Source organism: Pinus tabuliformis, chromosome 5_2, assembly GCF_031772625.1.
Source record: "Pinus tabuliformis cultivar Carrire ecotype Pingquan chromosome 5_2, CPIR1, whole genome shotgun sequence".
In the NCBI taxonomy this organism is placed as follows: domain Eukaryota; kingdom Viridiplantae; phylum Streptophyta; class Pinopsida; order Pinales; family Pinaceae; genus Pinus; species Pinus tabuliformis.
In genome coordinates, this window is record NC_142306.1 from 108311210 (window position 1) to 108329685 (window position 18476).

The 18476-nt window shown below is 34.1% G+C and overlaps 1 pseudogene; it reads left to right on the forward strand.

Annotated features, from left to right (window-relative positions):
* Nucleotides 1-4940: 4940 nt before the first annotated feature.
* Nucleotides 4941-6747, forward strand: LOC149157736 (aldehyde oxidase GLOX pseudogene; annotated as a pseudogene).
* The last annotated feature ends 11729 nt before the right edge of the window (nucleotides 6748-18476 follow it).

Below are 18476 nucleotides of genomic sequence, written 5' to 3' on the forward strand. Positions count from 1 at the left end.
AACAAGGATACTCTTTGTCTAACTGGTTTTCATCAACACTCACATCCACTTTGGAATCTCGCAAACACTTCTTTTTCACCACCACATCTTCGAGCTATCACTTGACCTCCATTTAAAAGGTAACCGCCTCTGTCCATCGTTGATGAACTTTGCAAGATCAACAATATTGACACCTTGACTCGTTGGGGCTTCCACGATAAGAGTTGTCAAGTAATGAAACATCATATGGACCAACCACCATATGCCAGATATTTTCTTTCAGCTATCTGTTAGTTGCTAGGATGTAGGCCTAGATACTAATACACAAGAATAAATATTTCAGACATTCCGACTTCCAATTTAATAACTACCGACCATTTTATAACCAATAAAAACACACAAGAATTGATGTTCCAAACACTGGGGCTTCTAGTTTGAGAACTACAACCCTTTTTATAACCAATAAAAACAAACACTAACCACCATAATGTACAGAGACAAAATCAATGACTTCTCTTTATTGATCTGTGCATATTAGGTAAAATATAATAATAATAATAATAACTTTGCATATTGGTATTTGACATCAGATCTACAGCGTTTAGATCTTGATCTCTGGATAAACAATACCACAATATTTTATTAGTTCAGATCTAGAATGAAAAATGCCAACATTCCACCTACATGTTGCAGCTGTACATATTGCACCATCTGATAATCTCGAGAACCACCATTTAAAACATGTCTACATTTCTCTTAATTGTAGATCCACACTAGATCAAACCAAATCTATGCTGATCCAACTTCTTCACAAGCAAGTCTTCTCTTCTTTTACCCAGATTTGTCCATAATGGAACTTCACACAATAGTAGCAACACGACATCTTCACAATTCTCCTTTGCATGCAACTATTCACAAACCACACACAAATCAAATACTCACACAAAAAATAGATTAAACACTCTATTAAACTAATCTATGTACAAAGAAGTATCATGGCAAAAACTGCATGATCTCAACCCCTCTCGTGAGAGAGTGAGGGTTAAACCAACTTTGGTACCATGTTAGAAAAATAGAGAGAGATCAAAGAGAGATTATACACAAAACAAAGCACACACTATGATATCTTTATTTATCACAACAATCACACATATATAGGACATAAATCTCCGACTTCCACACATCTAGATCAAAACTACAACTCATACATATCAAACAACAACTTCTATATTGACACTTGGGAACTCTCAATAACAACACATAGAAACATTACTTCCAACAATACGCATAATTCCATATCCTTCTTTTTAGGAATATCTTATTATGCATTTAAAAAATCCTTTCATAATAGATAATTGACAATAAAAATCCTTACTAAAAATAGAAGAAAAAACATTAATGTCTTTTGAGTTTAAGATCCTTACTAAAAATAGAAGAAAAAACATTAATGTCTTTTGAGTTTAAGAGAATTGCATTTGTATCAACACATATATAATCTTAGTGGTAAAAACAATAAAAATGTAAAAGGATTTGCAGGAGTATAAATTAAGAACCTTGGCAAACGCAAAGTAAGATGCTTCTTTTTTAAAATATGAAAAATAATATATCATAGTTTGATTATTAAAATAGATACTATTAAATATTCTTTATTAGACAATTTACCAAAACTTTATAATGTTTGATAATTTAGTGAAATGTTTTTCAAAGCTTTAAATTTCTTGAAAAATACAAAACAAAATTACAATATCTATATAATTCAATAGAAGATTCACCAAAAAAACCTATTTATATGTATTATATTATGAATAAATTAGCCTATAGATTTTTGGCCTTTTTTGACTCTCATGTGGCAAGTCAAGGCGACATGGTAGCATGGTAGAATCTGAAATAGATTTGTATGGAGGTGAGACGGGGAAGGGAAGTGCCGCATGTCATCTACATGGTAGGTTGGCACGGCATTGTACAATGGCCATATGTGAACTTAGTAACTACCACATGTTTGCCATGATGGCAATGGTATGGATTACCATATGTTTGCCACATGGCAATGGTATGGATTAGAGTTTTCATTGTGACTTCCGACAACACCCAAAATGAACGGATTTAAGTGATGATTATCCCTGGAATCCACTCGTGTTTTCTGGATGCTTTGAGCCATTATCGCAATCTAATGGACCAAAACACCTCAATGGTTAAAATTGCCATTCTCAAATAATGCGAAGATGGAAAACAGCCCCATTTCTGGGAACCCGGAAGTGTCGATGTGCTCCACATTTGAGACCACAATAAGTAAAGTATTTTTGGTTTAATCGTTAAAGATGGGTGTCTTGAATGTGTTTCAATTGATTTTAATCGTTAATGATGGGTGCCTTGAGTGTGTTTCAATTGATTTTGTTGCATTCATGACCTCTCAAAGTGAAACATCTATGCATCAATTGCCTATTTTGTGAATGGCCCATTTTGTGAGTAGTCGAATCTTCGTCATTGCATTTATGGAAATATTAAATTAGATTTTTTGGAAAAAAATAATTGATGTAATTTTTATATTAGCAATTTATTATATTTTTTTATGAAAGCAATATATTGTTGTAAAAAATTAACAACAATGTTGTTAAAGTAATTATAATTGTCAGGAGAAGTGTATTTTAAAGCTTAATAGGAAAGTAATGAAATAAAAATAAGAATTTAAGTACTAAAGATATGTAAAAATATTTTTCTCTCACTCTTACTCATAAATAAAATATTTTCATATCATACAAAGTAACATAATATTATAACAAAGAGATAAAATAAATAAAATTGTTATATTTTTGGTGTTTGAATAATAAAAACTTATAATGTTTATTGTTTTTAAAAAATATTTTAATATAAAACTTAAATAAATTATTTAAATATTAGTGCCAATTAATTTTATATGAGAGATAGAAAGTGTGTTTGTGTGTCTATTTAATGTTTACCATAGTAAAATGTCGTAGTCTAATGAGTGTGTTTTTTTGCCTTGAAATTCTTGCTATATTTTGACAAAATTGGGCAAGGATTTTTGTAAATCCAAGTTATAGTCATTAAACATCAAGATTTTAGGTGTCCGAGAGATTTTTGATGGTTCTCAATCCATTTCCACCATCAAAAACATAGATTTAAGTACTGCGTATACAAGGTTTTTTGAAATTTGGTTTTTTGAATTTTTTTTTGTAGAGATTGCATAGACGACTCCTAATAAAATATTTCAATTCTCAAATAGAAATGTTAGAAGGTTTAATTACTTTTTTATAAAAATAATATAAAAATAATATGTAAATCATCTAATTTTTTAATGTAAAAATAATATGTTGCATTTAAAATATTAATATGTCATAAATAAAAAAATTCAATATCCAATATTAGATAATATTAATAAGCAATAAAAAACATTTTAGTGCATGCAATGTAATTTAAAAATAAAATATCTCACTACTCATTAAAAAAGAAAAAAAATGGTTAAAACATTTTAAATATTGACACCATTTTACATTTCAGTGCGAATAAAACATCTGAGTGTGTGCAACATAGTTTAAAAATAAAATATCTCCCTACTCAAAAAAATAACTTTTTTCTTTTTGTTAAAACATTTTAAATAATGACGCCATTTTACATTTCAGCTTATCTCAAGTATATTTTGGTTAATTTTATTTAAAATCTAATAAAGATTTTCATTTAAAATGGATCTAATGATTCTCAACTATAACTAGAATGATAGTTAAGATGGATCTATATTAATATACTCTCAAAAAATATATAATATTACTTCATTAAATAAATATAAAAAAATTATAAAATATTACCTTACTAAATAAATATAAAAATATTAAATCTCTTTAATATAGACATTTTTTTCATATTTTCCACCATAAAAACTAAAAACTATATATGATATATACTTACTTTAGAAAATTTGATCTAAAAACTATATATGATATATACTTTACAAAATTTGATGTTTGATTTTATGTACCTAGATTCATAGTTAAAAATATATATATATATATATATATATATATAGTTAAAATAGAACTACCAATAATAAGATTACGTAAATATAGGTAACATTATTTTGGTAAAACATGTATTACGAGGCCCTTGTAATGAAAAAATAAAAAATATCAACCTGCTTCGGTGAATATTGACTTCATCCCCACGAGTTATCATATTCACAGAATCCGCTCGTATTCTCCGACTCAAAAAAACGGCAGGTATCTGGTGGTGAAGTTCCGGGCAATTTCAGGGTGTTTTTTTTCAAACTTTCTTCAGCTGATCATCACTCTCCAGCGGTCCACCTACAAATAAACAAATCGAGAAACAGTTGTTCGTCTACGGCCCCCTTCGTAAACCACATTACAGTTGTTCATCTGCGGCCTCCTTCGTAAACCACATTTAATTTGTGCCGACGCATTTAAGAAAAAATAAATGAAGTGATGAAAAGACAGCCCACGTTGTAAAAATGGAACAATAAATTCTTTAATATAATATTGAAGGATCTAAAACAGAGATTACAACGGATTCCTTTCCAACGTTGGCGTATGGAGGAGAAGACCGAAGCCGCCCTTCGAAAATCATCCGCCCACGTGGAAATTACATACACCAAGAAAAGCACGCCAATAACGATGACATTAAGCTTCATAAATGCATCATGAACGCAAACTCATAGATTTTAAAAGCACTTAGTTACCATAAAATAATAGACGAGACTTTTCCAAAAGGATGGCGGCTGACATGGGATGTTCAATATCTCCGTTACAATTTTCGAATTAAGGAATCCTAAGTAAACTCAAAGTAATTGATTCTCGGCCCTTCATTACATCACATGTTCGACTACATATTTCATTCCATTCAACTAGGGCGGCTAAATACGTGAGCTTGCAACTTTCTTTGATATAAATAAGTTGAGATCTTCTTATTCTCCCATGTCTGTCTCCGTATCCAAACTTTCATAGCTTGGTCGCATATCATCGATAGTTGAGAATTAGGGGAAACACGATATCATTACAGTGAGCGAATTCCCGATATTCAATTCATTTCTACAATGATTGAATTTGTTATTGCTCTGTCTATCGGCCTGCTTTTTATCCTGTCGAGCGTTAGCGCTCAGACAGCTGTGAAGCCTGGTTCATGGGAACTTGTGGTTGGAAATGGAGGTGTCTCCGCCATGCATATGACCACAACCTTCAAAAATACAGTGGTCATGTTTGATCGAACGGACTTCGGTCCTTCGCAACTGCGCCTCTCAAATGGACGTTGCAGAGACGATCCAAACGATGAAGCGCTCACCCACGACTGCTGGGCTCATTCCATTGAATACAACATCGCCACCAACAATCTAAGGCCGTTGACGGTCATGACCGATACTTGGTGTTCATCTGGTGCCTTTGCATCCAACGGTACTTTGATTAGCACCGGTGGATTCAACGATGGAGCCAAGGCTGTTCGTTCTTTTGTGCCCTGTGCTAATTCTGCGTGCGATTGGAATGAAGGTGGGTCTAATCGACTTAAGGAGAATCGATGGTATGCTTCCAATCAGATCCTTCCCGATAACAGAATTATTGTTGTTGGAGGCAGGCGAGCTTTCTCCTACGAGTTCGTGCCTGGAGGCCAATCATTTTCGTTGCCATTTCTTTCACAGACTAACACTCCCAAAGTAGAAAACAATCTGTATCCTTTTCTTCATCTCTCCTCTGATGGAAATCTCTTCATCTTCGCCAACATGGATTCCATCTTATTTGATTACAGAAAAAATAGGGTTGTAAGGACCTTTCCAAAGATGCCAGGTGGACCCAGAAATTACCCCTCCTCTGGTTCATCTGCTATGCTTCCACTGTCGGCTTCGGATGTATTTCAGAGGGTGGAAATTCTCATCTGTGGTGGTGCTGCCGACAATGGTTACACTTCAGCAAATGCTGGGAATTTCGTAAACGCTCTTCAAAGCTGTGGAAGAGTCGTTATTACAGATCCCAACCCTGTTTGGGTTATGGAGAATATGCCTGCACCGAGGGTTATGGGAGACATGCTCATCCTCCCCAACGGTGAAATTCTGATAATCAATGGGGCCGAAAAAGGGACGGCAGGTTGGGATCTTGCAAGGAATCCAGCCCTTGCACCTTACTTATACAGACCTAATGCATTGGCAGGGCAGCGATTCACGGTACTAGCAGCCTCCACCATTCCCAGAATGTATCATTCGAGTGCAAATGTATTGCCTGATGGGAGGATTTTTGTGGGAGGCTCCAACACTCACGTTGGTTACGTCTTCTCCGGAGTCATGTTTCCAACGGAGCTTCGTCTGGAAGCATACAGCCCTTATTATTTGGACGAATCCTACAGCACCTACAGGCCTTCTATCGTTTCCTTATCTAAAGATGCTGTGAGCTATGGCACAAGATTCACGGTTCAATTCTCTGTTTCAAGCTATGTTCCTAACAATATTCAGTTTACTATTTACAGTCCATCCTTCACAACTCATGCATATTCCATGAATCAGAGGCTGCTCGTGCTTGCCTCAACCACACCAAAGAGAGTAAGAGGAATATATATTGCCATAGTGACAGCACCTCCGAATTCTATTGCAGCGCCGGCTGGATACTACATGCTATCGGTTGTTAACAATGGAATTCCGAGCGTCGCCAAATGGATTAATTTGTCTTAGCTATAAGATAAATATTTCCCAATGTCATATTCGTTGTTGTGTTTAGGAGACATTCAAAGCATTAATTCGAAGGCAGAAAATAACTGTCACCATTTTTTCATTGAAACATACGTTTTGTAATTTGTATTCTTTCTTTGCTTATGGAGAGCTTTTTTTCTTTTTCTTCAAATATGTTGTACAGAATGGTTACTTGATGGTTTAGAGGATGCGATTGGCCCAAATGAGTCAAAAATACACAGCATAAAATGCTTATGTTAATAATATTTTCTCCTATTCAATATGGAGATCGAAGGAAAAACTTGATTCTAATTGTTCATTCCTGTGTAGTGACTCCCAGTGAGCTGCTATTTTGAGAATGAATTGGTTAATCGAAAAAGCTATGAAAAATTAAATAGTTTATAGAATGTCAGGAATTTAATTGGAGAAAGTAGGATGGCAAGGTTTATTTTCAAAAGGAGCTGATGGTCGCAGAATGCAATATCGAAAGCACACATCGGAGGTTTAAGCGACGAAGTACATGGAATAAAACAAGCCATGTTATCTACTTTTAAGAAGCTTTCCCACTGCTCTAAGAAACTTTCACCACTTTTAAAGTAATAATATGTTCTTTAAAAATATATATAATTCCTCACCGTATTAAATTTGGAACATAGTTTCATAATTTTCCATACAAATCTCAACGTAAAATTGTGACTTATCCTCGTTTGTCTTTCTCCTTCAATATAATATTTCGGGAATCACCATGTCACACGTCTATCGATTTTCCACCCTGTCACACATCTATTAATTTTTAAATGTGTTTTCTTCATTTTGGTTAATTTTTTGAACTGCACATTTTTTTAATATGAAGTTAGACATGTGATTCTTAGTTAATGCACTTTTCCATAAATTAGTTTTCTAATTTTTTTCTTCAATTTATTTTCATTCTCTTTTTTCCGATGTCTTTTATTTTTGTCTTTTTTCTAACGCTCTTTTCTTCTTCTTTTTCCATTTTGGTGCATTCTTCCCAACCCGGAACTACACATGTTTTTTTTTATTATATAAAGTTAGTCCATGCGATTCATGGTTATTTCACTCTCCCATAATTTGGTTTTCTAAACTTTCTCTTCTATTTTTTTCGTGCTGTCTTTTCCTCTGTTTTTTTTCCAATGTCTTTTCTTTTTATACATATATATATATACATATATATATATATATATATATATATCGTGTTCTCTCTTTGGTATTAATATTGGTTAAAAAATCCAATGTTTTATATATATATATATATATATATATATATATTCCCTGTTCTCTCTTTGATATTAATGGTGATTAAAAAAAAAAATTGTAATTTAGTTAAGTAAAAATGTGTTAAAGGTTTTTACATGATATTTTTATTCATTAAAATTAAGAAGGACATGTGGCAATAAATAGGTTTACAAACTTGTGTGCAAGATTTCAAGTGAAAAAATATGTTGTTGAGAGAAGAAATGAATAGAAAGTTACACATTTGACTAAGGATGTGTGTTTGAGAATTAGATTTACAAGTTTGTGTGCAAGATTTAAGTATAAGAATATATTTTTACTAAACAAATAAATGGGTAAAAAATCATAAATTTAACAAGTATTGAGGTACTAAGAAGAAAGAAAGACAATCCTCTTCCTCAACAATTATGCTCAATGTGATGGGAAAGTTATGTGCTCAATCATTGATTTCGTAATTTTATGTGCTTAAATCCAAACAAAAGATTAAAACAAAGTGATTAACAAGCATGGGTCAGTTATGCTAATTGAATAACTTATCTAAATTGGGTCCTAATTAAATCTCTTGTAAATTTTGTGACAATGTGTATATGAATTTTCATATTGTTTGAATCTACTTATACTATACAATATTAATTTATCAACCAAAAATTATATGGGAATGTGTATATTAGTTTTGATATTGTTTAGATAACTTATATTACACAATCTTTAAATTTATTAATTTATCAACCCTAAGGCATATGTAATCTTGTAACTTATTAAGTTTACTAAATATATTATATACAGAAGAAAATTTCACTTTAATCAAACCAACTCCTACAAACTCTAATATATTTAGTATATAAAGTGAATACTTTTTTATTTTTTTTTATAATAAATTTAAATTATAACATAGATTTTGAATATTTTTTTTTTTTATAAAAAAATAAATTATAACATAGATTTTCATTCAAGATGGCGGCACCTCACATCGTAAGTTCAAGTACATCCATGCACATAACTTTACCACTCATCTTTATAACTTTACCATGAATCAGAAGTCATCACGAAGTTCCAAAAGAGTAAGAAGAACATATAATTGCATAGTGACAGCACGTCCAAATTCTATTGCAGCGCCGGCTGGATACTACATGCTATTAGTTGTGAACAATGGAATTCCGAGCGTCGCCAAACGAATTCATTTGCCTTGACCAGAACCTATATGTATTTCCCAGGACATATCAGTGTCATATTTGTTGTTGCCTTTAAACTCTAAACATAGCCGGTCTAGGAGACATCAAAGCATTAATTCGAAAGCAAAAAATAACTGTGACCGTTTTTTCGTTCTTCGTAAATGAAAAGAAGGAAAACTTTTAAATGTGTTGTGCTGAATGGTTATTTGGATGGCTAAGAGGATGAGATTAGGCCAAATGTGTCAAATGCTGCAGCCTAAAATATTGAAGTTTATTTTAGCAGCATTTTCCCCTATTCGATGTGAAAATCAAAGGCAAAAGTTGATTCGTTACTTTTAAGTGACTCTCGAAGAGCTGCTATTTTCAGAACGATTTTTTCCTCGCTAATATCGATATAAAAAATTTGAAAATGGTTTAATTTAATTGTAGACAATAGATTGGCAAAGGTTAGTTTTGAAAAGGGGCCCTTGTCTCAGAATGCAATATCTAAACCTAAAATGATAATGTGTTAAAAAAGATTATAATTCCACACCATATTGAAAAAAAATCGCCATTTTAAAAGTAATAATGTGTTAAAAAAATATAATTCCTCACTTGGAAACATGTTTTCTTTGTTTTCTCAGACAAATCTCAACATTAAATTGTGACTTATCCTTGCCTTTTTCATTCATTCAATACAACATTTCGGGAATTGCAATGTGAAAAGTTTATCAATTTTATTCTCTCAATGTATTAATTTTCTTCCATCAATTTTATTAGTCACGGCCGGCCAGGGACTATTGTATTCCCCTAGCGTTAAATTAATACATTGGTTTTGCATGTTTTTGATGTTTTGTTTTTTTTTAAGGCAATTTTAACCAAAATACAGAGAAAAACATAGCTGACAATTCACTTCAAAAAAAACATTTTGTGAGTCTTGTAAAGTTGACAGGGCTATGCTATCCCTCTGCCTAATGTTGGAAGGGTTGAGACGCTTGCAAGTTTTTTTTACTGAGGGAGTGTTGTAGTATTCTCTTTTTTGATTTGGTTAAAATTGACAGAATTTGTCCATGTTATTCACCGTGGTATTTTCCCATGGTATTAGTAGACAGTATTTGCCTTTCGAGGGAAAAATAATAAAATAGGGTTTTTAGAGAGTCCATCAAGCCTATAAAAGGGGATAGAAGCTAAGCATTTGGATCATTTGGGTTTATCTATCTTGTTGTGTTTTTCCTGAGAACATGGCATGGCACCCCGTGGGCGTTATTTTATTTGGTGAATCCATCCAGAGTTCATGATTGTGCTTCAATGCATTTGTCTTCTCTTTTGATACACAATCATGCATGTCATTACAGGGGCTTGAAATTTATTGTATGAGCATGTACCATCTTCTTCAGTTATTAATATAAATAAAGGCTGCATTTCTAGATCTAGTTGTATTCAATGTTTAATTGCAATTATTTTTAACTTGAACACCTAGATGTGCTACATCTATTGATTATTTTGTTGTTTGGGTGTTATAGTGATATCAAAGCCAGCTTTCCTGCCAGCCTAAGGGTTTATTTAAATTAATTTTGATATAAAGTTGAGAGTTTTAAAAAGGACTAATTTTCAGTGATCTTCCATAATCACCTTAACTAGAATATCTTCAATTTCGGTGGTTCTTCATAACCACCCTAGTTGATTATTGCAGAGAAATTTCTGTCCATTATTAAGATCGATCTGCAGGTCAATTTTTTTAATTGTGGAGGTGAACTATCAAGACGTTGAAACCCTTGAAGCTGCAATATCATTTTCAGGTTTTCTAATATAAAAGTCGAATTCCAATTAGGGGATCTTACAAAATACTGATGCAAATTGGCCATTCTAGGAATGGAAACAAGGGATCACATTGTTAGCCGCATGAGGCCAAATTTCCATTCCCTGACAGGAGCCGAGTTCACCTGATTAGCTTGGTCACATTATTATTTCCCTGACGGTCAAGCTCATTGCATTGGCAGAAGGTCCAATGCATTAAGTTGGAGGACGTTGATTCACTCGTTTGACAGGAGTGAAATTCATTAAGGAGACCGCATTGTTGACCTCGTGTTGTGGAGCAGAGTCAACAGGTCAAGAACGTCGCTAGCATTAGAAAGATTGGAGTTCTTAGGACGCGACCAGTCCCAGATTTGTTTTAGCAGAATGAGCGTGAGACCTGCACTGCCAAGGAACAACCGAAGGATGTGAGGATGTTCAACGAATCAATTACATCATGGGATGGAGACATTAACTCAATCTGGAGTATCATTATGTCCATGTTCACCTGTGAAACACTCAATACTAGACTGACGAAATTGTCAAACTGCAACCTTGCATGGCCAAGTTGGAACATTAGATTGTAATGTGACATCACTGGATTTGGCCCTCTATGTGTACAAACGGCTGGATCAGACAGGCGTATATAGCTAGCGATTTGAAGCTGATGGAGGATGTGATCAATAGCCATGCGGATCCCTTACAATATTTGGTGGCCAAATGATGGTATAACCAGGGCCGTAACAATTGCAGATTCCCAGAATATTTGGGAATCAGACATCGTCGCGGTCAAAAAATTGACTGCGCCCACGTCCTCAAATATTCGGGGAACCTGCAATCAACTTAAGCTCAGTGTAAATGGAATATGCATTCGCCACCACACTATTGTGCATAGATTTGTTCCGCAGAGATTCGTAGTCACCAAGGAAGTTAAGGGAGTAGCTACACAGGCGAGCTGTGAGGCCATTAGAAGACCACAAGCATATGAGAAGGGCATAAAAGGTCGACAGGAGTTGTGGGGTTGTTGTTTAGACCAACACTAAACCATGGATGGGGCACTAATCTATTAAACGAGTTTCTGCTTCCCTGTTTTGAAGTTATAGCAACCGCAATGTCTTATATTTCTCATGTGGGAGGCAAAGGACCATTGACGCCGAGGGACCTTAGTCATCAATGATAGTACAGTGGATTGTGAGGGTTGTTGTCATGCATCGAGGATTGTGGTCGCACTCGCTGAGCACACTGTGAACAAGTGGGGGGCGTGCTTCTCCATTAGGTAGGGTGAGAATCGCAGGACCGTGGGTCGTGAGTTCACAGGGATTGAGATAGCCCACAATTGTAAAAAAACAAAAAAATGATTGACCGACTGGAGACAGAAGGGGCATTGAGCTTTTGTTCACAGAGAATTCTTATGAGGGCCACAGATCGAGGAGCGTTGACGAAATTATTCATTGCTAAAGTGAACCAGAAGAGAGGGCTAGCTAAGTACTTTGCTATGTGAGGCCCGAGCTTGGTGTTGGTAGTTCTTCCTATCCAAAAGTAGGACTAAAACCACAATATTGTTCTGGAGAAAGGTTGTACCCTCTTCCTCGAGGTCGCCACTGGCCCTCATTATAGACTAAAACCACAATATCGTTCTGGAGAAAGGTTGAACCCTCTTCCTCGAGGTCGCCACTGGCCCTCATTATAGCGGAAGCCAATTCACCGAAATGCCTTTGATTTATTCTCTAAAGCTCCAATACCTACCCGAGGGTCAAAGTGGCGGGTAAATCAATGCTCCAACCGACACGCATTTTACAGTTTGATGGTGAATAATTTATATTAAGCCCCATTACGTTTGATTCTAGTAACATCATGCATTGGAATTGGTTATGCTTAGTCTATTAGCGCTTAAGGGCTTATAACAATAGATTAAGGGGATTGTAGGGAGTTTTTGTTGTGTATATTAAGTATAATAAATAAATAAGTGGTGAAGAGGTGTTTAATATTGTTGGGAGAAAGTTTGTGTTCTACCGCTTTGGCATGTAAGGAGATGAGACTTTTTTTTAGAAAATGCCCATAAAATTTTTGATGAAATAGAAGAAATATGGAGACTTTTTTGCAACAATACCACTTTAAACCAGAACAATAGGCCTTTCTTAAAAAGTGTCTACATCATTCTGTAGAAAAAGTACCCATCAAAAATGAAGGGAGGATATGGATGAGGGGCTAAGCTCTTCACATTTGGATCCGAGATACAACAAATGAAGTTAATCATAGACCTTCGTAAGTTGGAGGAATTAGATGTGTGTATGTTTGAGCTGGGGTAACTAGAATGGAAAAAACTTAGTTGGGTTCTCAAGACATCCATGCTTGCAGTAATACAACCCAAACTATGGGAGCATCCTTGTGAAGAGTTCAGGCTTACAGCTGCTTCTTGTCTCAGATCATAACTTTAACATCACCACTATTGCCTTATAATAATGATCTCATGAGGGAGATATTGCAATTGATAGTGGAAGCCCTTCAGGGGTTGAATAGCATCATGCTTCCTACCTTTCAGAAGCGGTGCAAAATATTAAAACTCAAGATACAATTCAACTTTGGCACATTCATGTTGAATATAGAATGTGATGAGTTGATCTTTTAGTTGCTCCAAAACTTTTACACCATTATTACATTAAGTCATTTAGACCATGTCAAAACAAGCATGCAAAAGATTGTGTCTCTATCCTTAGAAGGCGACGCTGACATCTGCAAGATACTAAGATCCAAATTGTTGACCATTTGGAGGAAGGAACCACAAGGATCACTAGTTGCATATGATCTAGTTGAGAACTTGGTTAGGAAAAACATAAAATTGCTCAGAAGGGTGTTTACTAGGAAAGAGTTGAGAAGGAACATAGTTACCGATCAAATGGGGACTATTACCTAAAAATGGGTACTCTAGCCCAAAACCCCCAGAAAACATGAAAAAAGCCCAAAATGAAAATTTTGTATGCGAGAATGATGTTTTTTTTAGGGTAAATTTTCGACAATATTTTTTAAATGGAAGTAAAACGATTTTTTTTTGCAAAATGGATGAAAAAACACCCTTAAAAAAATAAGTGTTGATTCTGGAATAACAAGGGAAAACCAAGTTATAATTTTGACATTTTTTAGCAATGGAATTAAAGATATAATATCTAGACTTTGAAAAACTATAAAATTCCAACAATTCTCGGACATGATGTTAAAGATAAAAATATCATGTCTCAAATCCTGATAATTCCAACAATTTCCATCCATGTTGTTAAAGATAAAATATATTGACTCTAAAAAAACTTGAAGTTGTAATTGTTTTCAACCATAGCATTAAAGATAAAATATCATGACTTAGAAAAACATTAAAATCTTAAAAAAATTTCAACCATGCAATTAAAACTAAAGATTATGACCACAAAAAAATATCAAGTTTTCAAAATATTTCAGGCTTGACATTATGGAAAAATTTTATGACAAAAAACTTTACAAATGAGCACCAAAAAGTAATTTATTCTTGAAATGCTAAATATATAGTGATTATAAAATCTTAGCCTAAGACAACTTGATACATTGCAACAAAAATTTAAAAATCAACCATCAAATTGACATGCGGTGTAGGTGAACTCAACCCGTTGTAATGAAAACTTAAAGACCAACCATGAAATTGATACATTGTGGGGAAAACTCAATTCATTGTAACAAAAAATTTAAAATAAACTATCAAATTGCACAGAATGGGATCAGGTTGCTAGACGAGCTTCGACATGGACCCTATAGAAAAAATTAAATGCACAAAGAAATAAAAATGAAAAATACAAAAGAAAACAAAAATTAAAATATTGAAAAAAACAACAAAAACAAAACACAAAAATAATACAAAAGAAAACAAAATTTTTAATGTTGATAAAAAGAAAAAACAATAAAAAAAAAAACACAAAAAATAATAGAAAACAAGACAAAACTTAAATATCGAAAAAATAAATAAAAACAACAAAAAAACCACAAAAGAAAACAAAACTTCAAATATTGAAAAAAAACAATAAAAAAAACAGAAAAATATACAAAAGAAAAGGAAAATTCAAATATTGTAAAAAGTTAAAAACAATAAAAAAAACAACACAAAAAATAATACAGAAGACAACGAAAATTAAAATATAGAAAAAAAAAAAGTAAAAAAAACATAAATTAAAAAAAAAATAATAACAACAAATAAAAGGGTTGATGTTACATCAACGCTTTCCAAAATCAAAATCAAAATCACTAACATTTAAAAAAATGTTCATACTTGATACATAACAAAACTTAAAGTGTCAAAAATAAACTCGGTAAAAAAATGTGTTGATGTTGCATCAACACGTTTCAAAATCAAGATGAAAATAACTAACATTTTTAAAAAATGTTCATACTTGAGACATAAGAAAATTTAAAGTGCCAAAAATATGCTAAAAACAAAAAGGTGTATTCCAAATCACCAATTTTTAAAATTAGGTAATTTTTTGCAACCTCAAAAAAACGGATACTAGGTAATTTTCGCATTTGATCGGTAACTATGTTAAGGATTGATGGTCGAAGCAAGAACATAATCTGCGACAAGAATGAACTAAGGAAGAGAGGACTATGTTTTATTTGCAAGGGATCTTAGGCTCTTAACCATTCATGTGCAGGTGATAAGGAGGCAATAAGGGAAGATCATGGGGATTCATCCATAGTTGGATTCACGAGTTTTCAGAAGAGAAAGTATGAAGGATCCAAGTAGCCAAATACAGATGGTGAGCAACAAAACCATGTTTTTCAGAGAAACTTGTAGGACAAACTGATGATAACCAGATATCTTAGCAAAGTATATGAGGAAAGGAAGGAGGGAATTCCTCCTGATGATGAGGTAGTTGAGTCTATAGATATCCAAGAGAACACCCATAAAGAGTATGGGAAATTAGGTATGGACAACAGTGCACCAATAAATCCATTTTTGACAATCAGAGAGGGTGGACAACTTATCCCCCCATGTGCAGAAGGCCAAGAAGAAGACATTCAGGGAGAATCAAATGAGGAGTCAGTAATGATAAACATACATGATGAGCATTATCATGTAGGGAAGAATCACAAATATAGTATGTAGAATGAGCCATTTCTTGAGGGTTAGTCAAAGGTTCAAGTTGAAGTCGTGGTCATGGGGCATCTGGTGCAAACAGATATAGAGATATTCAACAGGGCATGAAAATTTCCAGTAGAGGAATTTCGAGAAAGGATCATGCATTTCAAGATAGACCTTATGATGTTGAAGCAGAGAGTCTAGACAGTGTGAGAGATTGTCTTACAGGAAAATAAAAAATTTGAGGAGTTCATATGGGTATGTGCCAAATCAATGTCCCCACTGTTTAGCATTGAGGAACGACTCAAGTCTCTCACAAGGCAACAAGAGGAGTACAGTTGGGAGTTCCAGAGAGACCCTCTACAGGAGTACATAGATAAGGCTCGCAACACTACCAACCCCCCCTTTTATATTGGGAAGATAAGGACAGAGTTCTCCAAATGCATCATGTTGTGTGACCGAGTGGATCAGGATGAATTGAGCATCAAGCAGCATCAACATAGTAGATTTGTAGGTATTCAACCTTTCCAAGCCATGGACTGGAGAGAAATTATGAGTTGGTACTCTATTGATGGGTTGATTCCTAGGAGGACACTCATATCCAAGGGCATATTGTAGCTTGGTCCCTTTGGCATGGGTAGTGATGGAAGGCAGAGATGGTACAATAACCCACAGGTCCCAGGACTTAGGTGGCATCGGGATCCAAGAGAATCCATTGGGGCTGAGATTGGCCAGAGGATTGTTTGGGATCTAGATGAATCTATCGAGGGAAGGATTGGTCGGAGGATCATTTGGGATCCAGGTATTTAAGGATCCATTCAGGGTCATATAGCATAGAGGTATGGAATAACACACTGGGTTGTATGGGATCTTGGTATCAATGCTTCTATTGTGGATAACAATTATTTTCTTGAGGGCAAGAAATCTTCGGGCAGGAGGATTTGTAATATTCAATTTTGTTATCTGGTCAAAATGGATGAAATTTGTCCATGGTATTTACCGTGGTATTTTCCCATGGTATCAGCACATGGTATTTGCCTTCTGTTTTATAGGGAAAATAATTAAATAGGGTCTTTAGAGAGTCCATCAAGTCTACAAAAGGGGGTAAAAGCTAATCATTTGGATAATTCGGGTTTATCTATCTTGTTGTGTTTTTCTTGACAACTTGGCGTGGGAAGATCTAGTTTGATCCCAGGGACGGAAACCTAGTGGGTATTATTTTATCTGGTAGATCCATCCAGGGTCCACAATTGTGCTTTAGTGCATTTGTCTTCTCTTTTGATAAGCAATCGTGTGCATGTCATTGCAGGGGCTTGAAATTTATTGTATGGGCATGTACCATCTTCTTCAGTTATTAATATAAATAAATATTGCATTTCTAGATCTCGTTGTGTTCAGTGTTTAATTACAATTATTTTTAACTAGAACATCTAGATATGCCAGATCGGTTGATTATTTCGTTGTTCTAGATATTACAGGTGAAAAGGGGACTAAACAAATCTCTAAGTGTTGTGACATTGAAACTGTTAGTGCTTTGCCTCCAATTAATATTATTGTGATCTATTGTGTGGAACTTTCATGGTAGAAAAAGCTTCTCTGTAGAGTGAAAGCTCCGCACAAGGATTTGGATTCAGATTCCATGTATGTTTCCTATTAAATTTGCCACCGCATGTGATTTAATTTCTTGGAGAAAGTTTAACTTACCACAATGAGGCTTCCCATCATTGAAACACTCACTCTCCTTGTCCTTCCTTCGGTCAAGCAAGTGGGAGGAATATTGGCAGCAGCTTCTAGACATTTCTCGTCATTGGATCAATTATGATGTCGTTTGAGTTAACGTTGTATATATTTCTAAATCTGTAAACATAATTTTCAGGGAAATAACATAAAATTAATGTAAATGCCACGTCTTTGGACAATATGTGTCGCCTTCAGAGATGTTCTAATGTATTCCCATGACAATATTTGAATTATTTACTAATTCCCATGAAAATATTCGAATTATTTACTAAATGCATAAGACATAATAAACATTGTTCACATTTTTCTACGTTTTCATTGTTTATTTCTATATCTAAAACCTTTTATTTTTGTGTTTCATAATTGGCGTACCAAAAGCATACTACAGACAAAGCGTTGTTTACTTTTTTATGCCTTCTCAGTGTTTATTTTTTAATCTATAAGCTTTTCCTTAGGTTCAATTCGTCAACATGAGTGAACCTCAAGTAGCATACAATACAAAAGATCTCTTTGATGTCGTTGGTGGGCTATTTTTAATAATTATCAGCGGGTTGCAAATCATTTTTTACTATTTATACAATTCACACACTGTTCATAGATTTTATATATGATAATAATGTTTTGCATGTATGAAGTTTCCACAGCCATTAGTTCAACATCCCCCTCCAAAATAATTATTTATATATGATTACTTATATAACTAGAAAGGAAATTCTAGTGGATACGCCTAAAGTCCTTTTTCTTGCTAGGCTTCTGCTCGCATGAAAAATTCATCTATTTCTCTCCAAAGCTG